The sequence below is a fragment of the Canis lupus genome, chromosome 9 (assembly GCF_048164855.1).
Source record: "Canis lupus baileyi chromosome 9, mCanLup2.hap1, whole genome shotgun sequence".
NCBI lineage: Eukaryota > Metazoa > Chordata > Mammalia > Carnivora > Canidae > Canis > Canis lupus.
Genome location: NC_132846.1, coordinates 14,722,365 through 14,737,422, shown reverse-complemented (window position 1 = coordinate 14,737,422; position 15,058 = coordinate 14,722,365). Strand labels below are relative to the sequence as shown.

Genomic DNA, 15,058 nt, shown 5'->3' with positions numbered 1-15,058 from the left:
TCCTTCCTTCCTTCCTTCCTTCCTTCCTTCCTTCCTTCCTTCCTTCCTTCCTTCTCTCTAAATACTTTTTTCCTCTGAATATTCCTTTGACACTGTCATGCCTGGGTCATCTTAAAATGCAAAAATCTCAAAGATGTCTTGTCTGGGCCTCTTTGTTACTAGGTTATGATTTTTAAACAGTTGATTTTGAAATACTACTAGACTTACAAGAAGAGGCAAAAATAATAGAGTGAGTTCCCATATACCCTTTATTCAACTTCCCCTAATGATGAACATGTTATATTACCCAGTCAGGAAATTGACATTGGTATTAGCTCAATTACAGACTTCATTCAGATTTTTATCAGCTTTCATGTATACTATTTTTTTTTTGGAGGGAGGATGTGGGTATATAATTCTATGAACTATTATCACATGTGTAGATCTGAGGAAACAATGACACATCCAAACTATTTTATCACCACGAAGAAAGTCTGTGATGTTACCCTTTTATTGTCATACACTCCCCCTATCCTAACCCCTGACACCTGCTGATGTGTTCTTTATCACTATAACTTTGTCATCTCAAAAATGTTATATAAATGGAATCACACGGTATGTAAACCTTTGAGATTTGCTTCGTTCACTCAGCACAATGCTTTTGCAATACATTCAAGTTGTTGTATGTATCAATATGTTTATTTTTGCTATGGAGGGGTATTCCATTGTATGATGTACTGCATGTTGAAGGATATTTGAGCTATTTCCTGGTTTTGGTTATTACAAATAAAGCCACTATGAATACTTGTGTACAGCTTCTGTGTGTCAATATAAGTTTTATTTCTGTAGATTTATGACCATCTTACGTTGTAAACTTTTGTAACTGCATTTATAAAATCACTGATGTTATGTAGTGCTTCTTGAATTTTCCTGGGCGAATGAGAAAGAAACAGAAGTCACAATATGTAAGTGATGCATTAGGTCAAGTGATGTCAGATAATATCATTGACACTTGATGCCATTGATTGTTGACAGTACTTAAAATAGAGACAAGTGACTTGAGCTGTCACAAAGCACATGGTAGTACAGACCTGCCAAATTCAAAAATCATTTGTGTGGAATTATCAGTAGCATAGCGATGTTGTGAAGAGTGATTTTGTACCAGCAGAAAAACATCATCCATCCCATTATATTAAAACAATAGTTCATTTGGGTTTTTATTGGTTTTATAGTTTTGCTTTTTATTTAATTTATATATTTGTTTTAGTTTTATGACTGTGGATCAACACAAAATCAGCTCAACTACTCAATAAAACCAGTGTAGTATATGTGATTTAGTAGTGGTGATGGTATCGAATAAAGTCACAGGAAAACACAAATCCATGTATGTTTTAAAAAAGCTATAAGGACAGGGATTTTTTTTTTAAAGATTTTATTTATTTATTCATAGAGACACACACACACACACAGAGGCAGAGACACAGGCAGAGGGAGAAGCAGGCTCCATGCAGGGAGCCTGACGTGGGACTCGATCCTGGGCCTCCAGGATCATGTCCCGGGCTGAAGGTGGCGCTAAACTGCTGAGCCACCCGGGCTGCCCCAGGACAGTGATTTATACCATGTTTTATATCTGTAGATATTAATATAGTTCATATATTGGATCAAACAGGGGTAAACATAAAAGTGGCTTAAGTAAATATAAAATGTTTATTCTCAATGTCTGAACTCCTAGGTGGTCCAGTAGTGTAGGATCATCAGGAGACCCAGGTTCCTTTTAGCTTGCTTCTCTCCTTTCTCTTAGATTGGTGCTTCTCAAATTTAATGTGAATTTGAATCACCAGAAGATCTTCTTCCTCCTCCTCCTCCTCCTCCTCCTCTTCTTCTTCTTCTTCTTCTTCTTATTCTTATTCTTATTCTTATTCTTTCTTCTCCTTCTTCTTCTTCTTTTCTTCTTCTTCTTCTTCTTCTTCTTCTTCTTCTTCTTCTTCTTCTTCTTCTTCTTTCTTCTTCTTCTTTCTTCTTCTTCTTTTATTCAAATGAAGAATCAGCTTCAGTGGGTCTGGTAGGGCCTGAGATTCTGTATTACCACAAGCTCCCAGGTGATGCTGGTGTTGCTGGTCCACAGAACCCATTGTGAGTGGCGAGGTCTAAGAGTATTGCTTGCTTTCATTTGGTTGAATTCGGCTTGTCACTTCTTTGGATTTCCAGCCTGTGGGATGGGGTAGAGAGTGTAGAGTAAGCAGTTTCTTATGAGAACACGATCCAGACATTGTGTACATTCTCTCCACTTCTTACAGGCTGGAACGTGGTCATATGGCCATCCTCAGTTGCAAGGGAGGCTGGAAAATGTAAGCTATGGCTAAAATTTGAGGCATTCCAGTAAGTAAAAAGAAGGGGGGCATGGGGGGAGTAGGGGGCGTGCCTGAGCGGCTCAGTTTAAGCATCTGACTCTTGATTTTGACCCAGGTCATGATCAACCCTGGGTCTAACTCTGCACTGGACATGGAACTTGCTCGAGATTCTCTTTCTCCCTCTCCCTCTGTCCCTCTCTCACCCTCAAAAGAATAAAAGGATAATGGGGAGAACAAATATAAGGGAATTATTGGTAGTCTCTGCTATGGTCTTTAAAGAGAATTTAAGCCAACGCAGGGTCTATGAGAATTTTTTTGCTTTTACATTACTTATGCCTGAGGAACAGTAATCTGAAGTACAATCCAAAGTATGTATCCCTTTAGCATTCACATATGACTTTTCATAATCTGTCCCTTGCCTACATGCTATCTCTCCCATGAGCACAGTTTGTGCCAATTTTTTTTTTTTTTTAGATTTTATTTATTAGAGTGAGCATGAGTTGGGGGGGGAGGGACAGAGGGAGAAGGAGAAGCAGACTCCTCACTGAGCACTGAGCACCGAGCAGGGAGCATGACCCGGGGCTCTATCCCAGGACCCCAGGATCATGACCTGAGCCAAAGGCAGACGCTTAACTGACTGAGCCACCCAGGTGCCCCTGTGCCAATTCTTTTGAGTGATTTGCTTTTACCTGAACAGACATCTCATACTCCACATGATATTCCTTTTGTCCTTCTCTTTTTGTCATTTGTACCCTTATTAGGGCTAGCTGGTAAAGTTGTGTTCCTGGGCAATAACAGGCACCCCTTGACACAGGCAAGGGTCTGCAAATTTGTGGGTTTTTTTTTTATAGAGAGCCCTCAAGAGAGAATAGAGCATAAATGATGAATTCTCTTATTTTTCAGACCTTCTGTTCTACTGATGGAAGCAACCAAGACTATTTTCCTAATCGAAAGGCATGACTCTAGATTTTAGACTTTGTTCATTCCCCAACCTCACTGCTACACACTGAGTAAGCCCACATAGGTATAATGAGTTTTTGCTGTGTGGAGATTCTAGGACAAACCTAGAAGCTAAGTGGCCTAGTTTCTATTTGAAGATGTTATTGACTCATTGGGAAGTCTTCAGATACTCAACGAACTCCTTTACAGAATAGGCAGAATAGGAGTTTATTTCTTGAAGTTGTAGACTAGAATTTGTAATGGGCTAAGGTTTTTCTTTGAGGATATCTTTTTTTTTTTAAAGATTTTATTTATTTATTCATGAGAGAGAGACACACACACAGAGGAGAAAGAGAGAGAGAGAGGGGGGGGGGGCAGAGACACAAGACAGAGGGAGAAGCAGGCTCCATGCAGGGAGCCTGATGTGGGACTTGATCCTGGGTCCCCAGCATCACACTCTGGGCTGAATGTGGCGTTAAACCGCTGAGCCACCCAGGCTGCCCTCTTTGAGGATATCTTACAGACAAATCATCAAAATTGAGTGTGCATGCACGTGTGTGTTAGAAGAAATGTAAAATTCCCTTTATATTTTATTAAAAACATTTATACATATAAATATTTAATTTATTCATTCACGGGAGACACAGAGAGAGGTAGAAACAAAGGCAGAGGGAGAGGCAGGCTCCCTGAGGAGAGCCTGATGAAGGATTCAGTCCCAGGATCCCGGGATCATGCCCTGAGATGAAGGCAGATGCTCAACCATTGAACCACCCAGGTGCCCTAAAATTTCCTTTAATGTTTTAATTTTTCCCCTTTGCTTTATCTTCCTAGTTAGAGTAGAAGTCTCAAGAAAAATGTCCTGGATGCAGTCATGCTTCAAGTGATGTTTCCTTCAGGAAACAAAGCAAGTCAACAACAAAAACTAGCCAGAGGATTTAAAGAATTCACTGTATTTTCCCATTCTTTTAAATTCTGTTTTTCTTATCTTTTTCTCCTCTTATGTCAGGAGCTCATCATTGCTTTTCTTTGGGGGGGGGGAGTGTGACAATATTATTGCTGTTTTATTCATTTTTTTGAGTGTGTCTAATTGTGCCATTGATTCATTTACCTAACATTTAAGGGCTGAATTAAATGATAATTACATGAATAAAAATATAATGTCCTAAAAATCCTCTACTTCACACAAGGACCAATTTCCAGAAAAATAAGTTCTTTTAATCCCATTCTCTGTATTCTCTGCCTTTGATATGCATGCTGGTTACTCCATGAGTCAGTGACCAGGTCAGCCTGTGTCTGAAGAGGACCTAATCTCTGGTAGCTGTTCCTTGTTCTTAAATTGGACTGCTCTGTTCTCTCCTGAGAAAGCAGGCTTCCCACTTTGGATCATCTGTATCAATGCCAGGAGCTCTGTCACGACAAAAGAGATGTAGGTATGAACAAGGAGCTTTCATTGCATTTGGTCAATATTTATTTAGTGCCCCTGTGACATTATCAAGAGGATAGCCCCTGGCAACTAAAAGCTTTCAGATTTGAGGGCAGACAAAAATAATAAGACAAAAAAAAATAATGTTCAAACTGGGCTACAGGAAATTTTTCTGTGACCTGGTTGAGTTCTTCTAGCACAGTGTCTGTCCAGTTGTGTCTGGGACTTCCACATTTTCCTTCTGGCATCTTTCCAAATTTTAACTTTTGACAGAACTGTACATCGAAGTATGGACTCCCTGGTGGGGATATGGGACCGGCAGTGTCTCCGTGGTCTACCCTGTGGAGAGTGAGCTAAGAATGGGTTAAGTTTTCCCATACAATCACTCTGGGGACAGTGTGAGGGAAAGAATGTAGGTTTTAGAGTCAGGCCTGGCTCTGTTGTGTATCATAAGGGTAAGATTTTAGCCTCTCTGGGCCTCAGTTTCTCATCTATAAAATGGGGATAATAACACTTGCCTCATAAAGTAGGTGTCATGATTAAATAGAGGGAGAAGGAAGGAAGCATGTGAAATGCCTTGAGCAGTGCCAGGCATGCTCAAAGGTGTTTTGCTTTGCTTGCTTCTTCTCTGTCCTAGGAGGTGTTCGCTTCCTTCTTCTCTGTCTTCCTTGTAAGTCTCCCGTAACTTTCAGAACAGTGCTTTTTCTCTCTGGAAAGAGGCTATGTTATTTGTTAAGTCGCTCCAGTGGCCCAGTCAATAGACTAAGAATTACGGTCCCCAGAGTCAATCGACCTATTGTTATTAAATTGCCTTGGCCCTTCTAGTTTCTGGAATTGTCATTTTGCACTGTAATTGATTTACAGTTTTCTTCCTGCCCTTCTCTTGCAGATGTTGTTATGGGCCCAGGGCACTAGATGGTGCCATTTTACCAAGAATCAATGACTCTTATGGCAAAACCTGTTCTTTTGACTTGTCCAGTGCTATAAAAAAGACAATTCTTACAGCATACATCAGCATAGCCATATATTCCAACACATCATAGAAATCCCTTTACAATTCTATGTTTCTTTCATTTATAATAGGGAGTGTTTAATGCTTAGAAGTCACCCAGAAGTTAACATATTTGATTTGGTTTCACGGTTTAGGAGAATAAGAAAACTTGGAGTAGATTCAAAGAGAAACTAAATTTGATTGGAATGGGAAAGTGGAGTACATGAAGAAAGTCAAATAAACGTGGATTACATGGTGTTTAAGGGATGGTTAGGCAATGTCCTGGTGGGCTCTAACAATGAAGGATTCCTAGGGAAGATGGTAAGCAGCTGTCATTTTCCACCTTAGGGTAGAATAGAATAAGAAGAAATGGACTTACGGACCACAGGAGAGAGATGTTAGTCACAAGGAAGATTATCTGAAACCAAGAGTGTGTAATATCATAATGAGGAAAATTGTCAAATTTTTCTTTGCTTAATTAAAAAAAATTAAGAGTGAGGGAGGGAGCAAGCAAACGAGTGTGGGGGAGAGGGGCAGAGGGAGGGAGGGAGAGAATATCAAGCTGCCCCCCCCAGCATGGAGCCCAACATAGGGCTTGATCCCATGGCCTTGAGATCATGATCTGAGTGGAAATTAAGAGTTGGACACTTAGCCAACTGAGCCACCCAGTCACCCTGCCCTATTTGTTTTTAATATTAAAAAAGTCTCAACATGTCCAGATCAGATTATTTGCAGCCCTACTAGAAGATGGAATATTTTTTTCCCCTTATTATGGTGCTTATTTGATGCCTGATTTGATATAGTCTAGGATGATGCTCGTTGCAGCCCATTGGTACAGGCTAGGACCGAATATGACTTACCAGAGATTAGCAATGATTTCAGAGTGTCCCATTATATTGTGTGTGTATGTACGTAATATTAGAGGTCTATAGCAGCACCAGCATTTTTTTCTTGGTTTCTAAAATATATATGTAAGGGCTGGACTAGAGAAGTGACAATGACCAGGAGAAAAGAGAATCAGATGTCTTCCTTGATACTTATTTTTGAACCTCTCATTTGTTACTTACATGATACTTCAGACTTTTTGTTTTGTTTGCTTTCTATTTCTTTTTAATTTTTTTTTTTTATTATTTATTCACGATAGTCATAGAGAGAGGAGAGAGAGGCAGAGACACAGGCAGAGGGAGAAGCGGGCTCCATGCCAGGAGCCCGACGTGGGACTCGATCCCGGGACTCCGGAATCGCGCTCTGGGCCAAAGGCAGGCGCTAAACCGCTGAGCCACCCAGGGATCCCCTTGCTATTTCTTATTTATACCTATAGTATCTGGTAGATTAGTATGTGGAGGACTTATACCATTCCATATTCATGATTATACATCAAGTCCACAGGAGGGCGCCACTTTTTTTTTTTTTTTTTTTTTTAATTTTCTCCACAGACTTACCCTTGGTCCACCCAGAGAGTCCACCTTGAATGGGTCTCCTTTCTTCCTCTCCTGCCCCACAAGACTGGCAGGTCTTCCCTCAGGGTCCTGTTTCATCCTGGAGAAATGGCATATGACTTTTTTGGGTTCTTCCAATACCTGAGAACAGATAATAGATAAGACCATAAACTTGACATTGCTGATAACGACTGCTCCTCGTTACTTAACTTTGCTCTTTTATGCTAACAGTACTTTATCTTTCCCAAGATCATTTACAAGGAAAAAGGTGAGGTGGAGATATAACAAAAGAGAGTGCTGGTGATGGAAGATTGGGATGAGGTGGAGAAAAAGAATTAGCCCAGCTATTTTCTTCCTTGCTGATTATAAATGTAATGCACATTCATTGTAGAAAATTTGGAAAGAACACAGACTAGTTTAGAAAAACTATTCATAATTCTACCACTTATAGGTAACTAAAATCAGTATTTTCAAATGTTTCCTTCTATATAGCTACAGGAAATTGGAAAGATAGAGCCAACTATTTGTAGAGAGCTGATCCAGGAGATCACTGATGGGGCTAAAAGATGAATTGGAGAGCAGGAATAATGTGTCTTATGCATGTGGATCACTGGGTGGAGAAAATCTGTTCTCAGGGAAAAAAGTGAGATAGGGATTCAGAAAGAAAAAGAAAAACTCTTGATCCCTGAGGGCAATTGAGACAGCAAGAGTGATCCTTGGGTTTCCTGTCTTTTTTTCTGTTCCCAGGGCACAGGCCTGAGTCAGGAGCCTGTGATAGATCTGTGAGCAGGTGCTCAGCAGCCTTTCAGTAACTCGAAAAGGGGGGTATCATTACGTGAAATCAAAAATCTCTGACCCGAATTGCCATACAAAATAATAGGCACGTAATAATTACTTGCTGTTAATAACTGCATGGAGAGTGCCTTTTTACATTCTCTCATTTACTGTGGCATATGATGCTGATGTGCTGCTCAGAACCCGTTGGATTCCTCTTAACCCGATTCACTGTCCTTCACTTCCAAGAGCCAGCCCCCATTCAATGATTCTTCTTCTTCTTCTTCTTCTTCTTCTTTTTTTTTTTTTTTTTGCCCTCAGACCACTGGGACCCACCTTAAACATGCATGCATAACAAGCTGGAAGTGCTTGAAAATTTGTGTCCTGCTGGGGATGATCCTCAACCAGTGATGGATGGGGAAGGAAGTACAAAGCTTGGCTCTCTTGCCCTGGGTTGGAACAACTCTGAGACCTCATAGCTCTCCAGAGTTCCCCTGCAGGATTATGCCGAAACTATCCTCTACTGGACTTTGCCTGAGATGGCACCTATGATAGATAGCTTCCAATGGGGCTCCCAGTCACCCCTGCCTCTTGGTATTCACTTGTGGAATCCACTCTTCTGGAGTGTAGGATAGTCAGAGTGACTTGCTTTTGACCAGTAGGATGTAGCAGAGGGGATGGGATGTCACTTTCTTGATTAGGTTTTGAAAGTTGTGACTTCTGTTTTGCTAGCCTCCTCTCTACTGCTTTCTCAGCTTGCATGCTTTGGTGAGGGAGACTGCCTGGTTGGATAGGCTCTCATGGCAAGGAGCTGCAGCCTGCCTCTGGCCAACAGCCAGCAAGGAGCTGAGGCCCTCAGTCCAACAACCTGCATGGAACTATGAGCCGCCAATAGCCACTGAGTGAGTGTGGGGCTGTATCCTTCTCAGGCTGATGTCTCAGATGAGACTACAGACCCTGGGCCAACACCCTGATTACAACTTTGTGAAGGAAAGGACGTAGCTAAGTTGTGCTTGGATTTCGGACTCAAAGAAACTGAGATAACAAGTATATGTTGTTTTTTGATGGCAGGAGTTGGGGCAATTTGTTATGCAGCAATAGAGAGCTAATACAGTGTCTTTGCCTGGCTTCCTCCTTTCCCCTGTCTCATTCCCACAATTCTCTTACCAGTTTTTCCAGGGGACTCTTTCTTAATATATCACTTTCATGTGAACCTTGCATAAGACAGGATGGGATTCTAAAGCTGGGTAACTCACCAGCTAGATGGCAACAAGGACCATTACTTAATAGGTAATTAATGCTGTAATGTGGTATATTGATGGAGTATGGTCTTACAAATACTCACACTTTGACCTAGATGAATTGAGATGAGGATATAGATTGAAGGGGATGTTCTCATTTACACACTTTCTCTGGTATTTGAGAAATTTGAGAGAAATAGTAATTAAAAGGACCGTGGAAGAGTTGGTTGATTTTGGGTGACTATAGATGCATTGAGGGAGAGATGACAAGTTTGTTACTCAAACAAATTATGGTGTGAAAGTTTGAAGGCCTCCAGTGCAGCAACCGGAGAGCCAACCGTGTTTACAATAAAGCTCAGGATCTAAGTGTAGGAGAAGTGTAACTTGAGAGAACAGTACATTAGCAGCTCTTCTGTGAAAGTTGAGATCATGATAGGGAAGGTGTTAGATCCTGAGACTTGGGATAAGGAAAGTTGGATGCACTGGAGACCTTTGGATCACTAGATTCCCCCGAGCCCTTTAGGTCTTTAGAATGGACCATTTCATCTTGCCAGAGGCTGGCAGCACCTGCTCCTTGTCTGAACACTATGCCCAGGTTGCAACTGAAGCAGATGCTTTTTTTTTTTTTAAGATTTTATTTATTTATTCATGACAGACACACACAGAGAGAGGGGCAGAGACACAGGCAGAGGGAGAAGCAGGCTCCATGCAGGGAGCCTGATGTGGGACTTGATGCCCGGTCTCCAGGATCACGCTCCAGGCTGAAGGTGGCGCTAAACCGCTGGACCACTTGGGCTGCCTGAAGCAGATGCTTTTTGAGAACATGCACGTTGTCCTCAAAATCTTTTTCCACCTCCCTCCCTGGCACTAGACTGATGATTCCGGTCAAAAATTATCATGTTCCAATTAGGGATGTGTTGGCCCTGCTGAAGGAGAAAGGAACAGAGCTGCTGAGACTGGCTAATATATACTAGCACATTAGCCCATGGATAGTTCTTGAGATTGATGGTCCTGGAGTGAGATTATAGACTTAGATAAGGAGAGCATTTGTTACCATGAATATACTCTCCTGGGATTCGGATTCTAATATTCTAGCAGGAGCTCCTGGAGCCAGTCTCAATATGTTGCTGGATGGCTCCTGGAAGCTTGAAAAAAATGATGGCCCACACTGAAGGATGTAGAAAGGCCAGAACTGCCTTGGCATTATGGTAAGCAAGGAATTGTAAGTCTCAGAGCAGTGAGCATATGTGCTAGTTATCAACTTAAGATCTCTTAGCTCCAAACTCACTTCCCCCCCCAAGCTTTGTAATTTTGGAGAATAGCTACACGATCCTCTCACCTTTGACATTTTCTTTTTCCTCTGATGGTGTGGCTGCTACAAGTAGACAGAGGCCTATTGACACTCACTGCCCTGCAAGTTGCTGTGGTCATCCAGCATGCTGCTGGCTGTGGACCAGCTCCAGGTCACCCAGTCAACGTCACTGTTAGGGGTGGGAGGGTGGCTGGGAATCAGAATGGCTTTGTCTAAAGGGATTTGCCACAGAGGCCACGTGATCATAGTATAATTATGAAGGAAAAGGATGGGCATTTTATGAGAATATTGCTTCATCCATAGAGCAGAAAACAACAACAATAACAGTAACAGAACAAAGGCCAGATCTGATAGCCAACAGCCTGATTGAGTTGCCACAGTGGAGAGTCATGGCTATTTACCCATTTTCCAGACCCAGATTTAGAGTCCCTTGATTGAAGGGCACTTGGGTCCTCTAACAAAGGATTCTGCAATGTTGCCACAAGTATAGACTACAAATCTTACCCCAGGCCTTCCCTAATGGGACTGATGGGACTGGTGGCTATTAACTAGAGTGACTGTGCACTGAGGAAAGGTCAATATACAGACCTTTTGGATATTATTAGATACTGTTTCTGTATTGATGCTAATTTCTGGAGAAGTAAAAATGCTACCAGGGTCTAAGAGTCAAAGTGGGGACTTAGACTGGTCAAGTGATAAATGGAAAATTAACTCTTCTAACTTACAATGGCCCTAATTAATCCTTGGACCATTCCCGTGGTTATTTTCCCAGGTCCTGAATGTAATATTGCAATATACACAGTTCCTGGGGTGCCTGGCTGGCTCAGTGAGTGAAGCATGTGACGCTTGATCTCAGGGTTGTGAATTTGAGCCCCAAACTAGGTGTAGAGATTACTTAAAAATAATATCTTTTTAAAAACTATTTATTTATTTATTTATGATAGAGAGAGAGAGAGAGAGAGAGGCAGAGACACAGGAGGAGAGAGAAGCAGGTTCCATGCCAGGAGCCTGACGTGGGACTCGATCCCAGGACTCCAGGATCGCGCCCTGGGCCAAAGGCAGGCGCCAAACCACTGAGCCACCCAGGGATCCCACCCCCCCCTTTTTTTTTAAAGAGAAATATACACAGTTCACAACTGGCAGAATGCCTATGCTGACTCTATGACCCCTGGGGTAAGGGCCATTATGACAGGACTAAATAGAAGCTTCTGGAAATTTCCCTTCCTACCAAGGCAGTAAACAAGAGGCAATACTGCAGCTGTGGATGAATTATAGCTATTATTGTGTCTATGAAAGATTTGAAAGCTGTGGGGTTGACAATACCTAGTACATTCCCATTTAACTCATCTGTTTTACCTGGGCAACATTTGAATAGATCTTAGAAAATAAGTAAGAATATTGTAATCTTAATCTCTGCAGCTTTTGCCTTCTAATATAGAATATTTACTGGAGGAAAATCCACAAACAGTTGGTCTGCAGCTATAGACTTAGCTATAGACCACCAGTAGCAGTTTGCTTTGACCTGGAGAGGCCACCAATACACAATCATTGTTCTAGGGCCCTGACTGATAGGCAAACCATTCTCCACTATCTCAGAATCCATGTATATCTTTTCTTTGGAAAATTTACTTTTCACATAAAATGGACGACCAGGTACACTGCCCAAAACTCTTCTCCCTGGGCTTGAGAGGAGCCATGTGGATGCATCTATGAGAGTGGGAAAAAAGTGTCAGAACCTTTTTTTTTTTTTTATTGCATATAAATGCCCTTTAGAGAGCATCTACTGAAGAAGAGACACTGGGTAACCGGGTTGTCAGGATTCATCCAGGAGATGTCAGCCAGCCTTTGTCCTGGATTACCCAGCATTTGTACAAGGGCTCTACAAATGGAGAATCATGGTGCCAGAGATGAGGTTATACATGTGTTGGGTGCTCTTTCACTAAGGCTGATTTAGCTACCACCACTGTTTAATATTTGTTATCAGCAGCAGAGACTGAGTCTAAGTCCTCAACATGGTAAATACTATGAGGAGACCAAGCAGATACTTGGCCACCAGTTGATCATATCTGACACTTTCACCCTTGAAAGGGTGACAATTTTTCTTAACTGGAATCAAAATGTATTCTAGGTGTGGATTTGCCTTTCCTGCCTTTAGTTCCTCAGCCAGCACCTGTAAATAAGATCTCTCATAGTGTCTGATTTACCACTCTCTGGGGGCTCACCACATGGATGGTGTACCGATAGAGATCCCACCTATTACCCTAACCAAGATATAATCACTTTATGTTAAGGAGGTATAGCAATGGACATGGACATGGTCATGGAGTCACCAATTTTGCCATGTGTTGCATAGTGTGCTGATGGATTGAAAAGCATTAGAATGACTTTTTTAAAAAATATTTTATTTATTTATTCATGATAGTCACAGAGAGAGAGAGAGAGAGGCAGAGACACAGGCAGAGGGAGAAGCAGGCTCCATGCAGGGAGCCCGACGTGGGATTCGATCCCGGGTCTCCAGGATCATGCCCTGGGCCAAAGGCAGGCGCCAAACCGCTGCACCACCCAGGGATCCCTAGAATGACTTTTTGAAGTTGTGGCTGAAGTGTCACCTTGGAGATGGAAATCTGTGAAGTTGGAACACTGTTTTTCAGGATGTGGTATTTCTTTTGAGTCCATGGCCATTATGTGATTTTCTGTAGGGAATGAATCTGGATTTCAAAGGATAGAAGAAAGAGCAGTCTTGCTTGCCACCCATCTCACTGACTGGCTTGGGGACTATATGCTCCTTGTCTCTGACAATTTTAGGTTCTGGAGTTCTAGAGGTTTCTGATTCACATATGGGATATTTTCATCAGGGGTCTCAGTCAGAATCCTACTAAACCTAAAACTATGTTTGTATCTTAACAATTTATACTTCTCATGCTATTAAATTAACAAGCTAAGAATGGAGTTATTATACTGGCAGAGATAATTGACCTGATCATCAGGAAGAGATATGATTGCCACTCCATAATGACAGGGAATATATTTTAAGATTTTATTTATTTATTCATGAGAGAAACAGGGAGAGAAGCAGAGATATTGGCAGAGGGAGAAGCAAGCTCCCTGCAGGGAGTCCAATGTAGGACTCAATCCCAGAAACCAGGGATCATGCCCTGAGCCTAAGGCAGACTCTCAACTGCCGAGTCACCCAGGAGTCCTAGAATAGTATATTTAGAACTCAGGAGATCACTGGCATGTCCCTTGGTGCTCTCATGTAAAAAAGGAATTATAGCTATTTTGACCTAATAGGGACAAAGTAGCCATGGGATCAGACCAGTTGGGACTAAAGGTCTAGGTCACCCACCAGGTAAGCAACTTAGACCAGCAGTGATGCTAAACAAAGGGAGAAGGATCTAGAATTGGTGGTAGAGAATCTACAATGAGTGGTCAGTTACAGCTTTGGGACCAACCACAGCAGTAGATACTATAGCTTATCCTACTAACTTCCTTCTGTAAAAAGGATCATACTAATAAGATAAAACTAATACTAAGAATAACCATAATTGGGATCCCTGGGTGGCGCAGCGGTTTGGCGCCTGCCTTTGGCCCAGGGCGCAATCCTGGAGACCCGGGATCGAATCCCACGTCAGGTCCCGATGCATGGAGCCTGCTTCTCCCTCTGCCTGTGTCTCTGCCTCTCTCTCTCTCTGTATGACTATCATAAATAAATAAAAATTAAAAAAAAAAAAGAATAACCATAATTTATAAAGATAAAATATTTTTGGCATTCTTCTAGGCACTTCACACTTGTAAACTCACTTAATCTTCACAAAACCCTATGGAGTTAGTAGTATTATTATAATAGCTTTACAGATGAAAAAAAATGAGACCTAAATTGAAGTAACTAAGTGATTAAGAGTTGAAGAGGATATGGATGATGGAATAACTTTTGCATGGAATAATCAAGAAAGAATTCATTAATAGGCTTTTGTTCCTTTGCTTCAAGGTGGGTTGGATGAATAGTGGATTTGGTGATGGGTGAGTGGATGCAAAAAAACCAGGTGTTCCAGATGGGAGGGATGGGATGAATAGATGCATGTAGGGAGTAAATAGAGAGGTATGCTTGGCGAGTAATACATGAGTTTGGCCAAAGGGTATGACTGATGATGCAGAAGAATGGGAGATGAAAGCAGAACTGGGTCATAGTAGGTAGGGTTCTGAGACCAAGTTAAAAACTTTGAATTTTATTTTGGCACAGGGAATGATTGAGGGGTTTTAAGGACATATGTGGTGCGATCAAAGAATTCTCAAGAAGAGTGGTTTCTGATGCCAGATGGTAAGCTGATCTTTGTCTGGCTGCCTAAGTAAGAATTACTTGGGGACATTTTAATAATACAGATCCCTGGGACACTCCTCAGGAATTCACCAAGCATATGTCTCTTTTAACTGTCTTTCCCTTTTTCTTTACCCATGACAGCCATGTTCTCTTTCCACTTTAAAGTGAAAGCCTCCTTTCTTGCTTCCTCACATTTACTTGTGACATCAGTTAATTGTGGCTTCTGGCTCATGTACCTATTTTTGCCTGAGTTTACTCAACTCAGTTCTCAAATGTTTGACAACCTTAGGT

General features: G+C 41.7%; 1 protein-coding gene and 1 pseudogene across 4 annotated transcripts in view; both read left to right on the top strand.

The window, feature by feature from the left end:
- Positions 1-15,058, top strand: part of SPTSSA (serine palmitoyltransferase small subunit A) — a 188,191-nt gene that overhangs the window by 108,010 nt on the left and 65,123 nt on the right. The window contains exons 4-5 of one of the 4 annotated variants that reach the window (XR_012036460.1): positions 2,277-2,358; positions 3,234-3,429. The exons of the other annotated variants lie outside the window; for them this stretch is intronic. The gene's annotated coding sequence lies outside the window, so the exon portion shown is untranslated. Of the gene's footprint in view, positions 1-2,276; positions 2,359-3,233; positions 3,430-15,058 lie in introns of those variants that run through there. 4 annotated transcript variants of the gene reach the window in all.
- LOC140640603 (uncharacterized) overlaps positions 1-15,058 on the top strand; it is a 56,042-nt pseudogene that overhangs the window by 19,292 nt on the left and 21,692 nt on the right.